Source organism: Kogia breviceps, chromosome X (assembly GCF_026419965.1).
Source record: "Kogia breviceps isolate mKogBre1 chromosome X, mKogBre1 haplotype 1, whole genome shotgun sequence".
Lineage (NCBI taxonomy): Eukaryota > Metazoa > Chordata > Mammalia > Artiodactyla > Physeteridae > Kogia > Kogia breviceps.
The window spans coordinates 45,659,805-45,673,654 of NC_081330.1; positions in this window are offsets into that span (position 1 = coordinate 45,659,805).

Consider the following 13,850-nt stretch of genomic DNA (forward strand, 5'->3'; position numbering starts at 1 on the left):
ACCCCGATTGGCAACCAGTCAATGGGTTGTAAAATCAATTCAGTAGGTTGCAACCAGCAATGCAAAATGTTACAGACTAGAATAGAATAGAAAATAAGCAAATACTTGCAGGAAGTAAGCATAAATATTGTTTTGTGAATTTTTGTTTCAGTTTTATATCTATCTACTGAGTTATAATGTAAAATAAGTCTCTTACTGGAGAGTTAAAACAATTTTGGAAAACACTGATATAGTGTAATGGCTTAGAACAGGGTTTCTCAACTCTGGCTGCACATTAGAATAATTTGGGGAAGTTAGTTTTGTTTTTTGTTTTATGATTGATATCTCGGCCCAACCACAAATTTAATTGAAATCTCTGTGAATTTGACCAGTTATTTATATTTTTCTTAAAAAAAAAGTGATTTTGATTGCAGTGGAATTTGAGAACTACTGGATTAAAGCATGGGATTTTGTATACTTGGGTAAAGTGCATACTCTTTAAAAAGCCACAGTTTCCATATTTGTAAAATCGGGTAAATATAGTACCTACCTCATAGAGGTGTTATAGAGTGAAATGGAGAACATAGCCCAATTTGTAGCACAGAGTAACAGTGCAGTAAACAAGTACTTGTGTTTAATCTATACAGTGATTTTAGAACCATTACAGATTGGTTGGGAAGACACCATAAGACAACACATACATAGTTTCAGATTCAAGTTCTCCGTACTCCAGGACTTAAGACAATGGGGCTCAGGACCTGTATGGCTGAATCCAGGACTATGCCCTCTGTGGAAGTAACAGTGTTTCCAACACAGAGGTTCTGCTCAATATGGAAAACCAAAGATGAGGTCAAGAACTGATTGCCATCCAACAGGTCTGTGACCTACCTCCACCTCACCACCTCCCCAACCAGGGTTGGGAGCTCCTCATCCTCCCTTTTCTCCATCCAAGACTTCCTCAGTGAAATACCAAGGTCCCCAAAGCCAATGCACATTGTGTCCCTGTCCTCACTTTGGCAGCCATCTCTGCTGGTGACCCAACATTCCACGCTGAGGTTCGATCAAGGTGAAAGTGCAGCCTGTGCTGACCACCCACCATTAATGCAGGGAAACATCAGCATTGTCTCTTTGTCTCCCTGTGTGTTAGAGTCTGGATATTTTTGCCATTCTGTGAAGGTCTTGGCTCACTGGAGAAATAATATATGATTTTTAAAAAATTTCCACAATATCAAAACAAGTATTGTCAAAGCAGGAAACCTCATGTTCTGTTCTGTTCTGTTTTATATGCTCTTCTACAAAATAAATGGAGCAGGTGTCTTGGGGACATTTTCATGGGGGAAAAAGAACCCCATGAATGCCATCTCAGAAAACAATGATACACAAAATTAAGATACAGAAACTTGTCAGAAGCATGGCTCAAGTTCCCTAAGGTAATATTGTTCACTAAAATTGCATAGTCCTCACATGATGGAGCTCTGCTAGATCTGGAAAAATAGTGAACATTTTCCCATACTCCAAAGTTTTTATCTTTGGGACCTGCCTTAACTTTCTGAAATAATTTATACTGACAATCAATGCATTTTGCCCTTTTAATTCTTGAACAAAATAAAGAATTGAAAACATCCATATTCTCATCTGGGGAAAAAGTGACTCCTGTTTTCAGGTACTCCATAAAGCTCATATCCTGAGTGCTTCCTAGTTCCCAAATCATCTACTAGGCACTGTATAGACTTTAACTCACTTGATTCTTACAACAAGCAAGTGAGGAAGACATTGTTATTTCCACTTTGGAGATGAAAAAATGAGGCTCAGAGTGATGCAACAATTTGTATAAGATCACAGAGGCAGTGAGTTGCAGAGCTGAGACATTGTATTAGTGAGGGTACTCTAGAGAAACAGAACCAATAATATGTGCTTATCAATAGAAAGAGATTAATTATAAGGAATTGGCTCAGACAATTACGATGGTTGGCTAGTCCAAGTCTGCATAGTGGGTCAGCAGGCTTGAGACTCAGGAGAGCCAATGGTGCAGATGAAGTCCAAAGACAGGCTGCTGGATAATTCTCTCTTGCTCTGGGAGGGTTTGTTTTTGTTTGTTCTATTCAGGCATTTAACTGATTAAATGAGGCCCATCCACATTATGAAGGATGATGTGCTTACTCAAAGCCCACTGATTTAAATGTTACTCTCATCCAGAAACACCCTCCAGGTTCACACATAAAAATAACCAGCACAGATATGAACCCAGGAATTCTGATTAGAGAGCTCTTCATATTTTTGAGCATTTAACACACAAATGTCTATTATTAAGTATTTCCTATGTGTTATTTAAGCCTCATAACAATCTTATGAGGTCAGTACTAATATTATCCTTATTTTACAAATAAAGAGAGTGAGGCTTAGAGAGACTAAGAAACTTGCATGTAGTTACATAGCAAGTAAATGTTAAAACTGAGATTTGAATGCAGGTTTTCTAAATAAAAATGGTTTTCTTCCTCTTTTACCATACTGTCCCCAAAGTAGTTTGAAGTGATTGGGATATTTTTTAATAAGAAGTAGTTGAGTAAATACCAGTTATATAAATAATCTATAGGTAGTTTTATTAAAATTCAATTTTATATATATATATATATATATATATATATATATATATAACTGTTTTCCTTTGAGAAACCCCATGTTCTTTGTTGCACTGTGGAGATACCAATAAAAAGTTAATATATAGTGACCATGTATGTGTTAAGTCCTCTTCTAAAGGTTTTACAGATAAGAGAATTGAGACATAGAGATGTGAATGGCAGAGCCAGAACTTAAACCCAGGCAGTCTGATTCTGGAGGCTGGTCTTTTCACCTCTACAATATACTCCCTCTGTTAGTGGCACACAATTTTGCAGAATTACTACTAATAGTAAGCATGAAAAATCAGGACACAGTATTTCTAGTACATCTGTGAAAGTTATAGAGCCCTAAAGAAAAGAAAAATAAAAACAGGGAGGCTTCAAAAATATAACTAAGTAGGTAAAAGAAAAAGTAGGGAAAGGAGAAAGCCAATAAGGAGTGTTATTGCAAATGAGGTGAAGAGAGCTTAGTAGTTTTCTTTATTTTTGTAAATTGAAGGGTTTTTTGTTTGTTTTGTTGTTTTTTCTTTTTTCTCTTTCTTTTTTCTTTTTTTTTTTTTTTTTTACAAAGGTATGTTACCCATAAGCTGTTGCATATTTGGAGAACTATTATTAATGAGACTCTAAAAGTATTCCTTCCATAGGAAAAAGCATTAAGTTTTACAAGGGAGTACATTTCTTCTTTTGTCCCTTTCCTCACCCAAGAAAGCAGCAACAATAAGGGGCATTTCTTTTTCATTATTTTATCTCTAATTACACAGGTAATTGCTAAAACTTAATATTTTGCATTGGCTCTAGGTGTATTTTATCCTAGGTATCCTGCAAAGGATATCTCTGCAAGGTGTCCTTTAGTTAGGACACATATGAGGGAGAAAGATGCTGTGGTTTAAGTTATGAACTGTTCCATAAATTCTAATGCAAACTACAGCAATAACAGACAATTTACTATAGAAGTAACTAACTCTAGTGGAGATCTAAGCTAAAGAAGAACCCCTGTTTCTTTTCTGATGTATTGAGCAGTTAGCTCTCTTCATGGGATATTGGTACCTGTCCTTTTTCTTTGGCAAAACAGAGAGTATCTGGTAATAAACAGGCTCCCACAGTCTGGATTCATGGCTTCACCCTTGTTTCCAACTCCCTCTATGGGCTTCTCAGCAAGGGGTTTCTCACATCTGGCACTATTGCCTCAAGCATTTTACCACACTACTGGAGGTTACTAATTATTCTTAAGATTTGACCCTTGAAGGCTGAGGGAAAAGGGACAGGTAATTGAATTCCTCCCATGCTCCCAAATCTAGTGCAAAGTTCTCATATATTATTTTTAAAAAGCATGTCTAGTTGGTCAACCAACACAATCTCAACTACTACTCTTATCTTCAACACCTTTTTAAGAAATATATAAATATATTATTAACTATACAAAATAACAGTGGTTGCAAGCCCAGGGTCATAATGAAATTTATTGAAGTCTAAATAATAGACAAGCCTAATACAAAGGAAAATTGTAGTTCATATTCTCATTCTCTTTGTCTATATACTGTGGACTCTCTTATAAAATCTGTGTAACATTTGAAAATATTTGAACAGTTACAGAAGATTTGGCCAGCCACTAGAGAGGTGTGTATATTAAAGGGAAATCATCTGTGAGAGAAAGAGACACACTGATAGAAGCAGAACTCCAGTGTCATTAATTGAAATATAAGATGAAAAAAAGTTAAAAATTAATTCCAAAGAGACCAAAGACCATAGCTCACTCCTTCCTATCATCCTCCACCATTCCTAAATGTATTGTCTGGGAAATCACACTATGTTTGATTTTGAAAAAAATAGAAAGTGAAAGTGAGAACAATCGAGAACCTTCTAAGAGCTCCCAACACTCTTTTAAAAGTAAAGTTTATATTTCTGATACAATCAGAGTCAAAAACACTGCAGTATTCTATATAGCTGGATGAAGGAGAAACATGGCGGTTTCATTACACACATCCTGTGTGAAAAATAAACCCATTAGGGCTTCCCTGGTGGCGCAGTGGTTGGGAGTCCGCCTGCCGATGCAGGGGACACGGGTTCGTGCCCTGGTCCGGGAGGATCCCACATGCCGCGGAGCGACTAAGCCCGTGAGCCATGGCCGCTGGGCCTGCGCGTCCGGAGCCTGTGCTCCACAACGGGAGAGGCCACAGCAGTGAGAGGCCCGCATACCGAAAAAAAAAAAAAAAAAAAAAAAAAAAAAAAAAACATTAATTAAGACATTAGAGAAATTATTTCACAGCCTGTGTGGAGGTCACATACTGTAGTGTTGTCAAAAATGATAATTTTTATTCTTTTACCAAAAGGGAGATAGGTTAAATTTAACATAAAATTGGAAGTTTATGCTTGGTTGAAAACACATCTATTTGTGAGAATGCCACTGAGCTCTGATGAACACAAAAAACAATTTTTTTTTTTTTTCTGTAGAGTATTTCCTGGGCTGGGGAATGAAAGGCTGGAATCTGGGCTAGGTCACAAAAATGAACACCTGAGACTCCACTTCAGGAAAACTTTAATCTTCTTGAGATTTCAGGGAGATAAAGATACTAGTAAGTGGCCAGATGCTGGTATTGAAAGCCAGATTGCCTTTGCTATCCAAGTAATCTGTCTTTATTTGAATAGCTGGCAAATACTTTCCTGACAACTATCAGGGCACTTCTGGAAGTGTTTATGAGTGACACATTTTATTCATCAAGAACTTAATGGCTGTTTCTGCGATTGCCAAACTAAGATTATACACAGAAAACCACAATGAAGGGGAGGGATTTTTTTTTTCCTCTGTAAACATTTTCTTTTCTCTTTTTCCCTTTTTTTTTTTCCTCACACGGTTTTCTTTTGTTGTGGTAATGCAAAACTCAACATGCCTTGTAAAAAGAGCTGTGAAGGGGATTCGGGATTAGTTCTCTTAAAGAAAAAAATAATGTAGAGAATCCTGCAGGTGACAAAATAAGTAATGAGACGCGTTAGGCTGCATTATTACTCCTTCAAAATCCTTCAACTGTATATTGTACACACAATTGTAAATCTAGTTTAGAGGAAACAGACAATCCCCTTTGTGGGAAAAAAGAACTCTTGAATGGTACATGTATTCTTTGCTGATTAGAGACTCACATGTTTCTGGAGTTTTGGAAGAAGAAAAAATATGATTGACCAAATTAGTCCAAAATAATTGGATCCTAGAATATTGTTTAAAATTCTGTTCTAATATAAAGGAAATATTTGAGAAATATTGAGAATAGTACTATGAATTGTTAAATAATTGGTCATTTGGCCAAAGTCCTTTATATACCAGTTGCTACAGGGATGTGTGGGCTTTTCTGATAGTAGTAATAGATATCTTAGATTTTAAATACAATTCTTCACTGCAGGGAAACAGGGCTCCTTAGAGAAATGACTGATTCCAGGATTGGGTCACTGAAAGTACTAATGAGCCTAGAACATTTAGCTATATAAGAAAGTATGAAAATGCTCAAAAATTAATGGGAACTTGTCTAAAGGACACAGGAGCCAAGTTGAAGGATCTTCTAATGCCCAATGTTTAAACCATTAAAGCAATAAAATGAATAATTAGAACAATGGAATATAACTTGTGAATAAAGGAAATATCCTGGAGTCCACATTGATAAATGTGAATAATTTAATAAAAATAAATGGGAAAAAAAAGAAAACTTTTTCTTAATATAGTATTCTAATTGTTAAATGAAAAATAAATGATGGAACTGGAAAATTGTCATTTGGTATGCAATAATTGCCATAGACAAGGATCATCAGTGGTTGCTGAAATTAGTAGACAAAAATATGCATACTATAGGGATGTTTATATGAGATAGTTACTTATTAATGGAAAATGGAGTAATTTTACAGTGAATAAATATGAAAGACACCACCTTAACTAAGTAATCAAAGTTAAAAGTACTATAATATGACATATCAATATCATATACCTTCTGATATGATGCACTGAAAAGGGCACAGTTTTCACTTCTGGGGTGTTATTGTCAAAACCATGTAACCTGGCTATAAACATAAGGAGACATTAGACAAGCTGAATTAATATTTTATAAAATAACTAGTCAGTATTCTTCAAAAATGTCAAAGTCATTCTTATAGGCTGAATTGTGACCACCCCCCACAAAGTTCATTGTTGAAGTTCTAACCCCTAGTACCTTAGAATTTGACTATGTTTGGAGATAGGACCTGTACAGAGGTAATTAAGGGAAAATTAAATCTTATGAGTGGGCTTTAATTTAAATGACTGGTGTCTTTAAAAGAAAAGATTATGACACAGAGAGGGCACAGAGGGAAGACTATGTGATGACACTGGAGGAGGATGGTAATCTACAAGCCTAGGAGAGATATCTCAGAAGAAAGCAACACTGATAACACCTTGATCTCAGACTTCTAGGCTCCAGAACTGTGAGAAAATACTTCTCTTATATAAACCACCAACTCTGTTGTATTTTTTTTTTATGGCAGCCCTAGCAAATTAATACAGCCATGAAACACAAAATGAGATTGAGAAATTGTCCTATATTGGAGAATACTCAAAAGACGTGAACTAAATGCAATGTGAAATACTGGATTGGATCCTGGAAAATTAAAAGGATATTAGTGGCCTAATTGGTGATATTTAAATGAGGTCTGTAGATTAATGAAAGGTATTGTATCAGCATTAATGTCTTGATTTGGATAAGTGTATTATGGTTATGTAAGATGGTAAAGTTTGGGGAAGATGGGTGGAAAGTATACAAGGATCATTGCACCATTTTGCAAATTTTGAAAATCTGAAAATGTTATAAAATTAAAAGTTAAAAAATGTTTAATAAGAAGAATATTCTAAAAGCAGGATATTACTTTCACATATTGCTTGAAAGATGTTTGTTGGAAGAATTTATTTTTGTGATTTTGGACACTTGATTTTTGTCATGATTCTGAGAAGGAAATAATTACCTCTTTTCCTTGTTCACTTCCTCCTTGAAGTGTCTTTATTTTCCAGAACTGAATGAGTATTTTGTAATACCTCTACAGAAGAAGATTTTCCATGTCTCACATTTCATTAAATTCATTTAAGCTGCTCTAGTTGATGTCCAGGGAGTACAGTCACATGAGTACAAGTTTATTATAAAATAATTTATAATTCATTAGTATTAAGTATGCTTTTGCACCATTTAATTCAGTAAATATTTATTGAGCATTTAATATGTGCAAGACCTTGTGGACAGAAAGACAAACAAAAGATAATTCTTACCCTACAGGAATTTACACTCTAGCAGGAGAGAGAGAGAAGAGAATGGAGGGAAGATAAATTAACTTCCATTGCATATCTACTAAGGGCATCTATATTGGATAGACACTATTAACTTAAATTTTACAAGTATGGAAACTAAAACTCAGGGAAATATTTCTGGTGGTAATAAAATATTAGTTGACACCTAAAGGAAGAGATAGAATTGGAGACACGGTTAAGGGAGAAATTGTGTTCCAGGAAAAGCATTTACAATGACTTGGGAGCACTGAGATCATGCTGTATTTAAATAACTTAAGAATTTCAGCATGGCTTTAAGTATAGAATGTTTGTAGGTTAGTGGCAGGATATGAACCGTCTTCAGTAGGCAGCATCTTGTAGCAGGGCATTGCATACTATTCTAAGAATTAAACTTTGTCCTAATATAACAGAAAGAGGAATCCATGAGTTCATGCTGATCATAAAGAGGTGGATGATTAATAAATTCATATTAAGAAAGGTGGGGAAGTACTTTCTTAGAGGAGAATGCTTACTAATAAATATGAAGGACATGGTAGTGTTGGGAGGGGAGCAGAAATCTTCATTGTACAACCACCATCATAAATATTGTTTCAGGCAAAAATCATCAGTGGTTGTGAAATCTGGGGAGGAGAGGTGAGAGATTGATGAGGAGCAGGGTAATGGCATGACGTCAACATGTCTTTGCAAAGAGATATTATTAGTTACAATGGAAAAGCTAGTAACTATATAATGGAGAAACCTGACAATGCCTTGACCAGGTGACCAAAATTAACATCATCAATAAATCACAGATTGTCATTGTACACCTCCAATTGTGACACACTGAGAAGATGAGGACAGAGCATTATGTACTATTCTGGCTGTGGATACAGAAGATAGATGATAGATAGATAGATGGATAGATAGATAGGTAGATAGATAGATGATAGATAGAAAGATAGATATAGATAAATAGATAGATAAGTAATGGAAGGAAGGAGAAAGGGTACACATGAAGCAAAAATTTTAATTTGGAAAAGCCAGGTAAAATCTATGTGGGAGTTCTCTGTACTATACCTGATACATTTTTGGTAATTTTGGAATTATTTCAAAATAAAACAAATGTGTATAAGGGAGCAGATATTAAATGTTCTCACCACAAAAATAGAAATGGTAATTATGTGCTATGATGGAAGTGTTGGCTGATGTTGTGGTGGTAATCATTTTGCAATATATAACTGTATCAAATCAACAAGTTGTGCACCTTAAACTTACACAATGTTATATGTCAATTATATCTCAATAAAACTAAAACAAAATTTGCACATGGGAAACACAACTAACCCTGAACTATAGCTCCCTCAATGAAGAACTGTTTATTTTAGAATAAATTATTAAGAAAGGGAAAGTTTATAGAGCATAGAAACAACTCTTCTTTCCCTTCTCTCTCTAATTATATTTGTTGAAAGCAATCCGTAGTATAAGTAACTTATTAATAGTATTGATTAACCTTCATTATGCTTAGGTTTTTATATAAATTTTGCATGATCTTTTTTGTTTTTCCTTATAACACTCCTGTGATTGAGATGTATACTTTTCTTCACCTTGCTGTTGATACAAATCCAGGTGCAAAAAAAGGCTTTCTTGGATATTCTAATGTAAAATTAATGTTCTTATTAATTTCACATTTTGTCATAACTAATTATGTTTCTGACTCCCTGATTTTATAGGAGTGAACTGAATGCAGTTTTTTATTTTAATATTTTTTCATGTATTTAGGTTTGGAGTCATTTGTGATAACATCCTATAAGTAAACTGTCACATTTCATTTCAAACATGGATTGTGGTCTAGAATCCAGCAGGCATACTTGATTTCATTCTCACTATAGTTTATATATGAAATTCTAAACCTGCTTTTTCATTATGTATCTTTGGCTCTTCTCCAAATAGTTCATTGAACCATTCATCTATCTCTGTTGTTAGAGTATCAATTTAATATGAGATAGTGATTAATATTGTACATTGGGGAACAAGACTCAGAATTAAGAAGGGAAAAGTGTAAGCTGAAGAGAATGTTACAAACAAATGGCTACATAGGAAGGCATATGAACTTGAACCTTAGATACACTCATTTGTTTTGTGGTCCTGGCACTTGCAACATTCCAATATAATCTGCCAATGAGAGTTGTATGTTAACATTACATTTGTTTCTCCTTCATATTTTACCTGAGACAACCAGCTGCTACTCAACACATTTCTCTGGATCAGAATAAAACTCATAAAATAAAAAGATTCCAGTCTTTTTATTCACTCTCTATACTCACAGTCCTCTCTAGCCAATTTTTTCTCTCAAATAACTCATTCTGCGTGGAATTTTGGGAAATATATGATCCTTTTTTGCATATCTAGAGAGTTGGTTTCAACTCTGCCTGCTTCATCCTAAAATGTCTTTGCTTCCAGCCTGAATTTAAAAAAAAATTCTACATGAATGAGTGGCCTTTCTGAATATTCATTGGCTACTTTGACAAGTTCCTAGTTTCCTGAAACTTCTGTGATTTTATTCCTTATTAATATTTCTGGGATTTTTTTCTACCACACAGAGGGGGAAATGGTGCATAATTTTAGATTCCTGAGTTTTTCTTTTCATCTTCCCTTTTAGTTCAAATTTGTCTGGTGTGGTAGTAAACACTTCCCCTTTCTCCAAGGAGTCATTAAGAAACTCCAAGTTTCCATGATTAAAGCAGTAATCTTCCCTACCATCTCTTTTAAGATGGTAGGTTGTTATAACGCATTCAGTCAGAGGAAATTATCTACTGTATTTTTTACTGATTCTAGCTACCTGCATTACCCTCCTGCTTCCTTTTGTTTTCTCATGCCATTCATTGCTCTAATCACCTCCTTTTTTTCCTCTTTGCACACTTTGTCTTAAATACCACAGGTAGGAGATTGTATCAAGATTGTAAAGTTCTTTCCTTACCCCCAAAAGATTTGGAGACTTTCTATTTTTCCCCTTGAGAATCTTTTTCGTTCTACTTGGGAAGTGGATTAATCCAACTGTAAATTCACCTAATTGCTATGAAAACCCGATGGACTCTTACGTGCCAATCCATTTAGGTCAGTGACTTTAAGTCTCAGGAAATTTTTTTTCTTTTTCTTTTTCTTTTTTTACTTTTAAAAATAATTTAAGGGCTTCCCTGGTGGCGCAGTAGTTGAGAATCCGCCTGCCGATGCAGGGGACACGGGTTCGTGCCCCAGTCCGGGAAGATCCCACATGCCGCGGAGCGGCTGGGCCCGTGAGCCATGGCCGCTGAGCCTGCGCGTCCGGAGCCTGTGCTCCGCAACGGGAGAGGCCACAACAGTGAGAGGCCCGCGTACCACAAAATAATAATAATAATAATAATAATTTAATATTCTGAGCATATTTTTCTGATAGATCTTTATTGGAGTATAATTGCTTCACAGTACTCTCTTAGTTTCTGTTACAAGACAAAGTGAATCAGCCATATGCATACACATGTCGCCATAGCCCCTCCCTCTTGAGCATCCCTCCCATCCTCCCTATCCCACCCCTCTAGGTCATTGCAAAGCACCAAGCCACCCTCCCTGTGCTATGCCGCTGCTTCCCACCAGCCAACTATTTTACATACACATACATACAGAACATATATGTATGTGTATGTATATGTACTCTCACTTCACCCCAGCTTTGCCCTCCAACCCCATGTCCTCAGGTCCATTCTTCATGTCTACCTCTTTATTCCTGCCCAGCAACTAGGTTCAGCAGTACCATTTTTTTTTTTTTTTTGGATTCCATGTATATGTGTTAGCATATAGTATTTGTTTTTCTCTTCCTGACTTACCTCACTCTGTATGACACACTCTAGGTCCATCCACCTCACTACAAATAACTCAATTTCTTTTTATGGCTGAGTAATGTTCCATTGTATATATGTGCCACATCTTCTTTATCCATTCATCTGTCGATGGATTTTTAGGTTGGTTCCATGTCCTGGCTATTGTAAATAGTGCTGCAATGAACATTGTGATACATGACTCTTTTTGAATTCTGATTTTCTCAGGGTATATGCCCAGTAGTGGAATTGCTGGGTCTCATGGTAGTTCTATTTTTAGTTTGTTAACGAACCTCCATACTGGCTGTATCAATTTATAGTCCTACCAACAGTGCAGGAAGATTCCCTTTCTACTATAGCTTTTACATCATTTACTGTTTCTAGATTTTTTGATAATGACCATTCTAATCAGTGTTACTTGATACCTCATTTTGACTTGCCTTTCTGTAATAATTGTAGTTTTGACTTGCCTTTCTCTAATAATTAGTGATGTTGAGCATCTTTTCATGTGCCTCTTGGCCATCTCTGTGTCTTCCTTGGTGAAATGTCTATTTAGGACTTCCACCCATTTTTTAAACTAGATTGTTTTTTTGATAATGAGCTCCATGAGACTTTTGTATATTTTGGAGATTAATCCTTTGTTGTTTCATTTGCAAATATTTTCTCCCATTCTGAGGATTGTCTTTTTGTCTTGTTTTTGGTTTCCTTTGCTGTGCAAAACCTTTTAAGTTTAATTAAGTCCCATTTGTTTATAAAGGCCATGTATTACAAGCTCACAGCAAGCATCATACTGGATGGTGAAAAACTGAAAGCATTTCCACTAAGATCAGGAGCAAAGCAAGGATTTCCACTCTGGCCACTCTTATTCAACATAGTTTTGGAAGTCCTAGTCACAGCAATCAGAGAAGCAAAATAAATAAATGAATACAAACTGGAAAAGAAGTAAATCTGTCACTGTTTGCTGATGAAATGATAGTATACATAGAAAAGCCTAAAGATGCCACAAGCAAACTACTAGAACTACTTAATGAATTTGATAAGGTTCCAGGATACAAAATTAATGCACAGAAATCTCTGGCATTCTTAAACACCAACAATGAAAAATCAGGAAGAGAAATTAAGGAAACACTCCCATTTACCATTGCAATGAAAATAATAAAATAACAAGGAATAAAACTGCCTAAGTAAGCAAAAGCCTTGTACTCAGAAAACTATAAAACAGTGATTAAAGAAATAAAAAATGACATAAACAGATGGAGATATATACCATGCTCTTGGATTGAGAATCAATATTGTGAAAATGAATCTACTACCCAAGACAACAGTTTCAATGCAATCCCTATCAAATTACCAATGGCATTCTTCACAGAATTAGAACAAAACATTTTACAATTTGTATGGAAACAAAAAAGACCCCAAATAGCTAAAGCAATCTTGAGAAAGAAAAATGGAGTTGGAGGAATCAGCCTCCCAGACTTCAAACTATAATATAAAGCTATAGTAATCAAGACAGTAAGGTACTGGCACAAAAACAGAGATACGGATCAATCGTACAGGTTAAAATGCCCAGAGATAAACCCATGTGCATATGGGCACCTGATATATGACAAAGGAGGCAAGAACATACAATGGAGAAAAGACAGCCTCTTCAATAAGTGGTGCTGGGAAAACTGGACAGCTACATGTGAAAGAATGAAATTAGAACACTCCCTAACACCATACACAATACTAAACTCCAAATGGAGTATAGACTTAAATGTAAGATCAGACACTATAAAACTCTTAGCAGAAAACATAGGAAAAACACTCTTTGACATAACTCACAGCAAGATCTTTTGACCCACCTCCTACAGTAATGGAAATAAAACAAAAGTCTCAGGTATTTTCATCATGGGATACAGCTTTATTTTGTATAGTACTTGTCATACAAGGCAAATCAGGAGGAACTGTGAAGAACAACATAATCCAAAGCAGAACATCATCTCAGACTAGTTCTTCTGAAACTGTAGACTTGTCACCTCATAATCTAGAGGGATTAGGGACATGAATGAAAGACATTAAATGAAAGCAGCATGATTTTAGCTCATCTGAAAAAAGTTTACTCTGGTAGGAAGCAAAGAAGCCTGTTCTTTG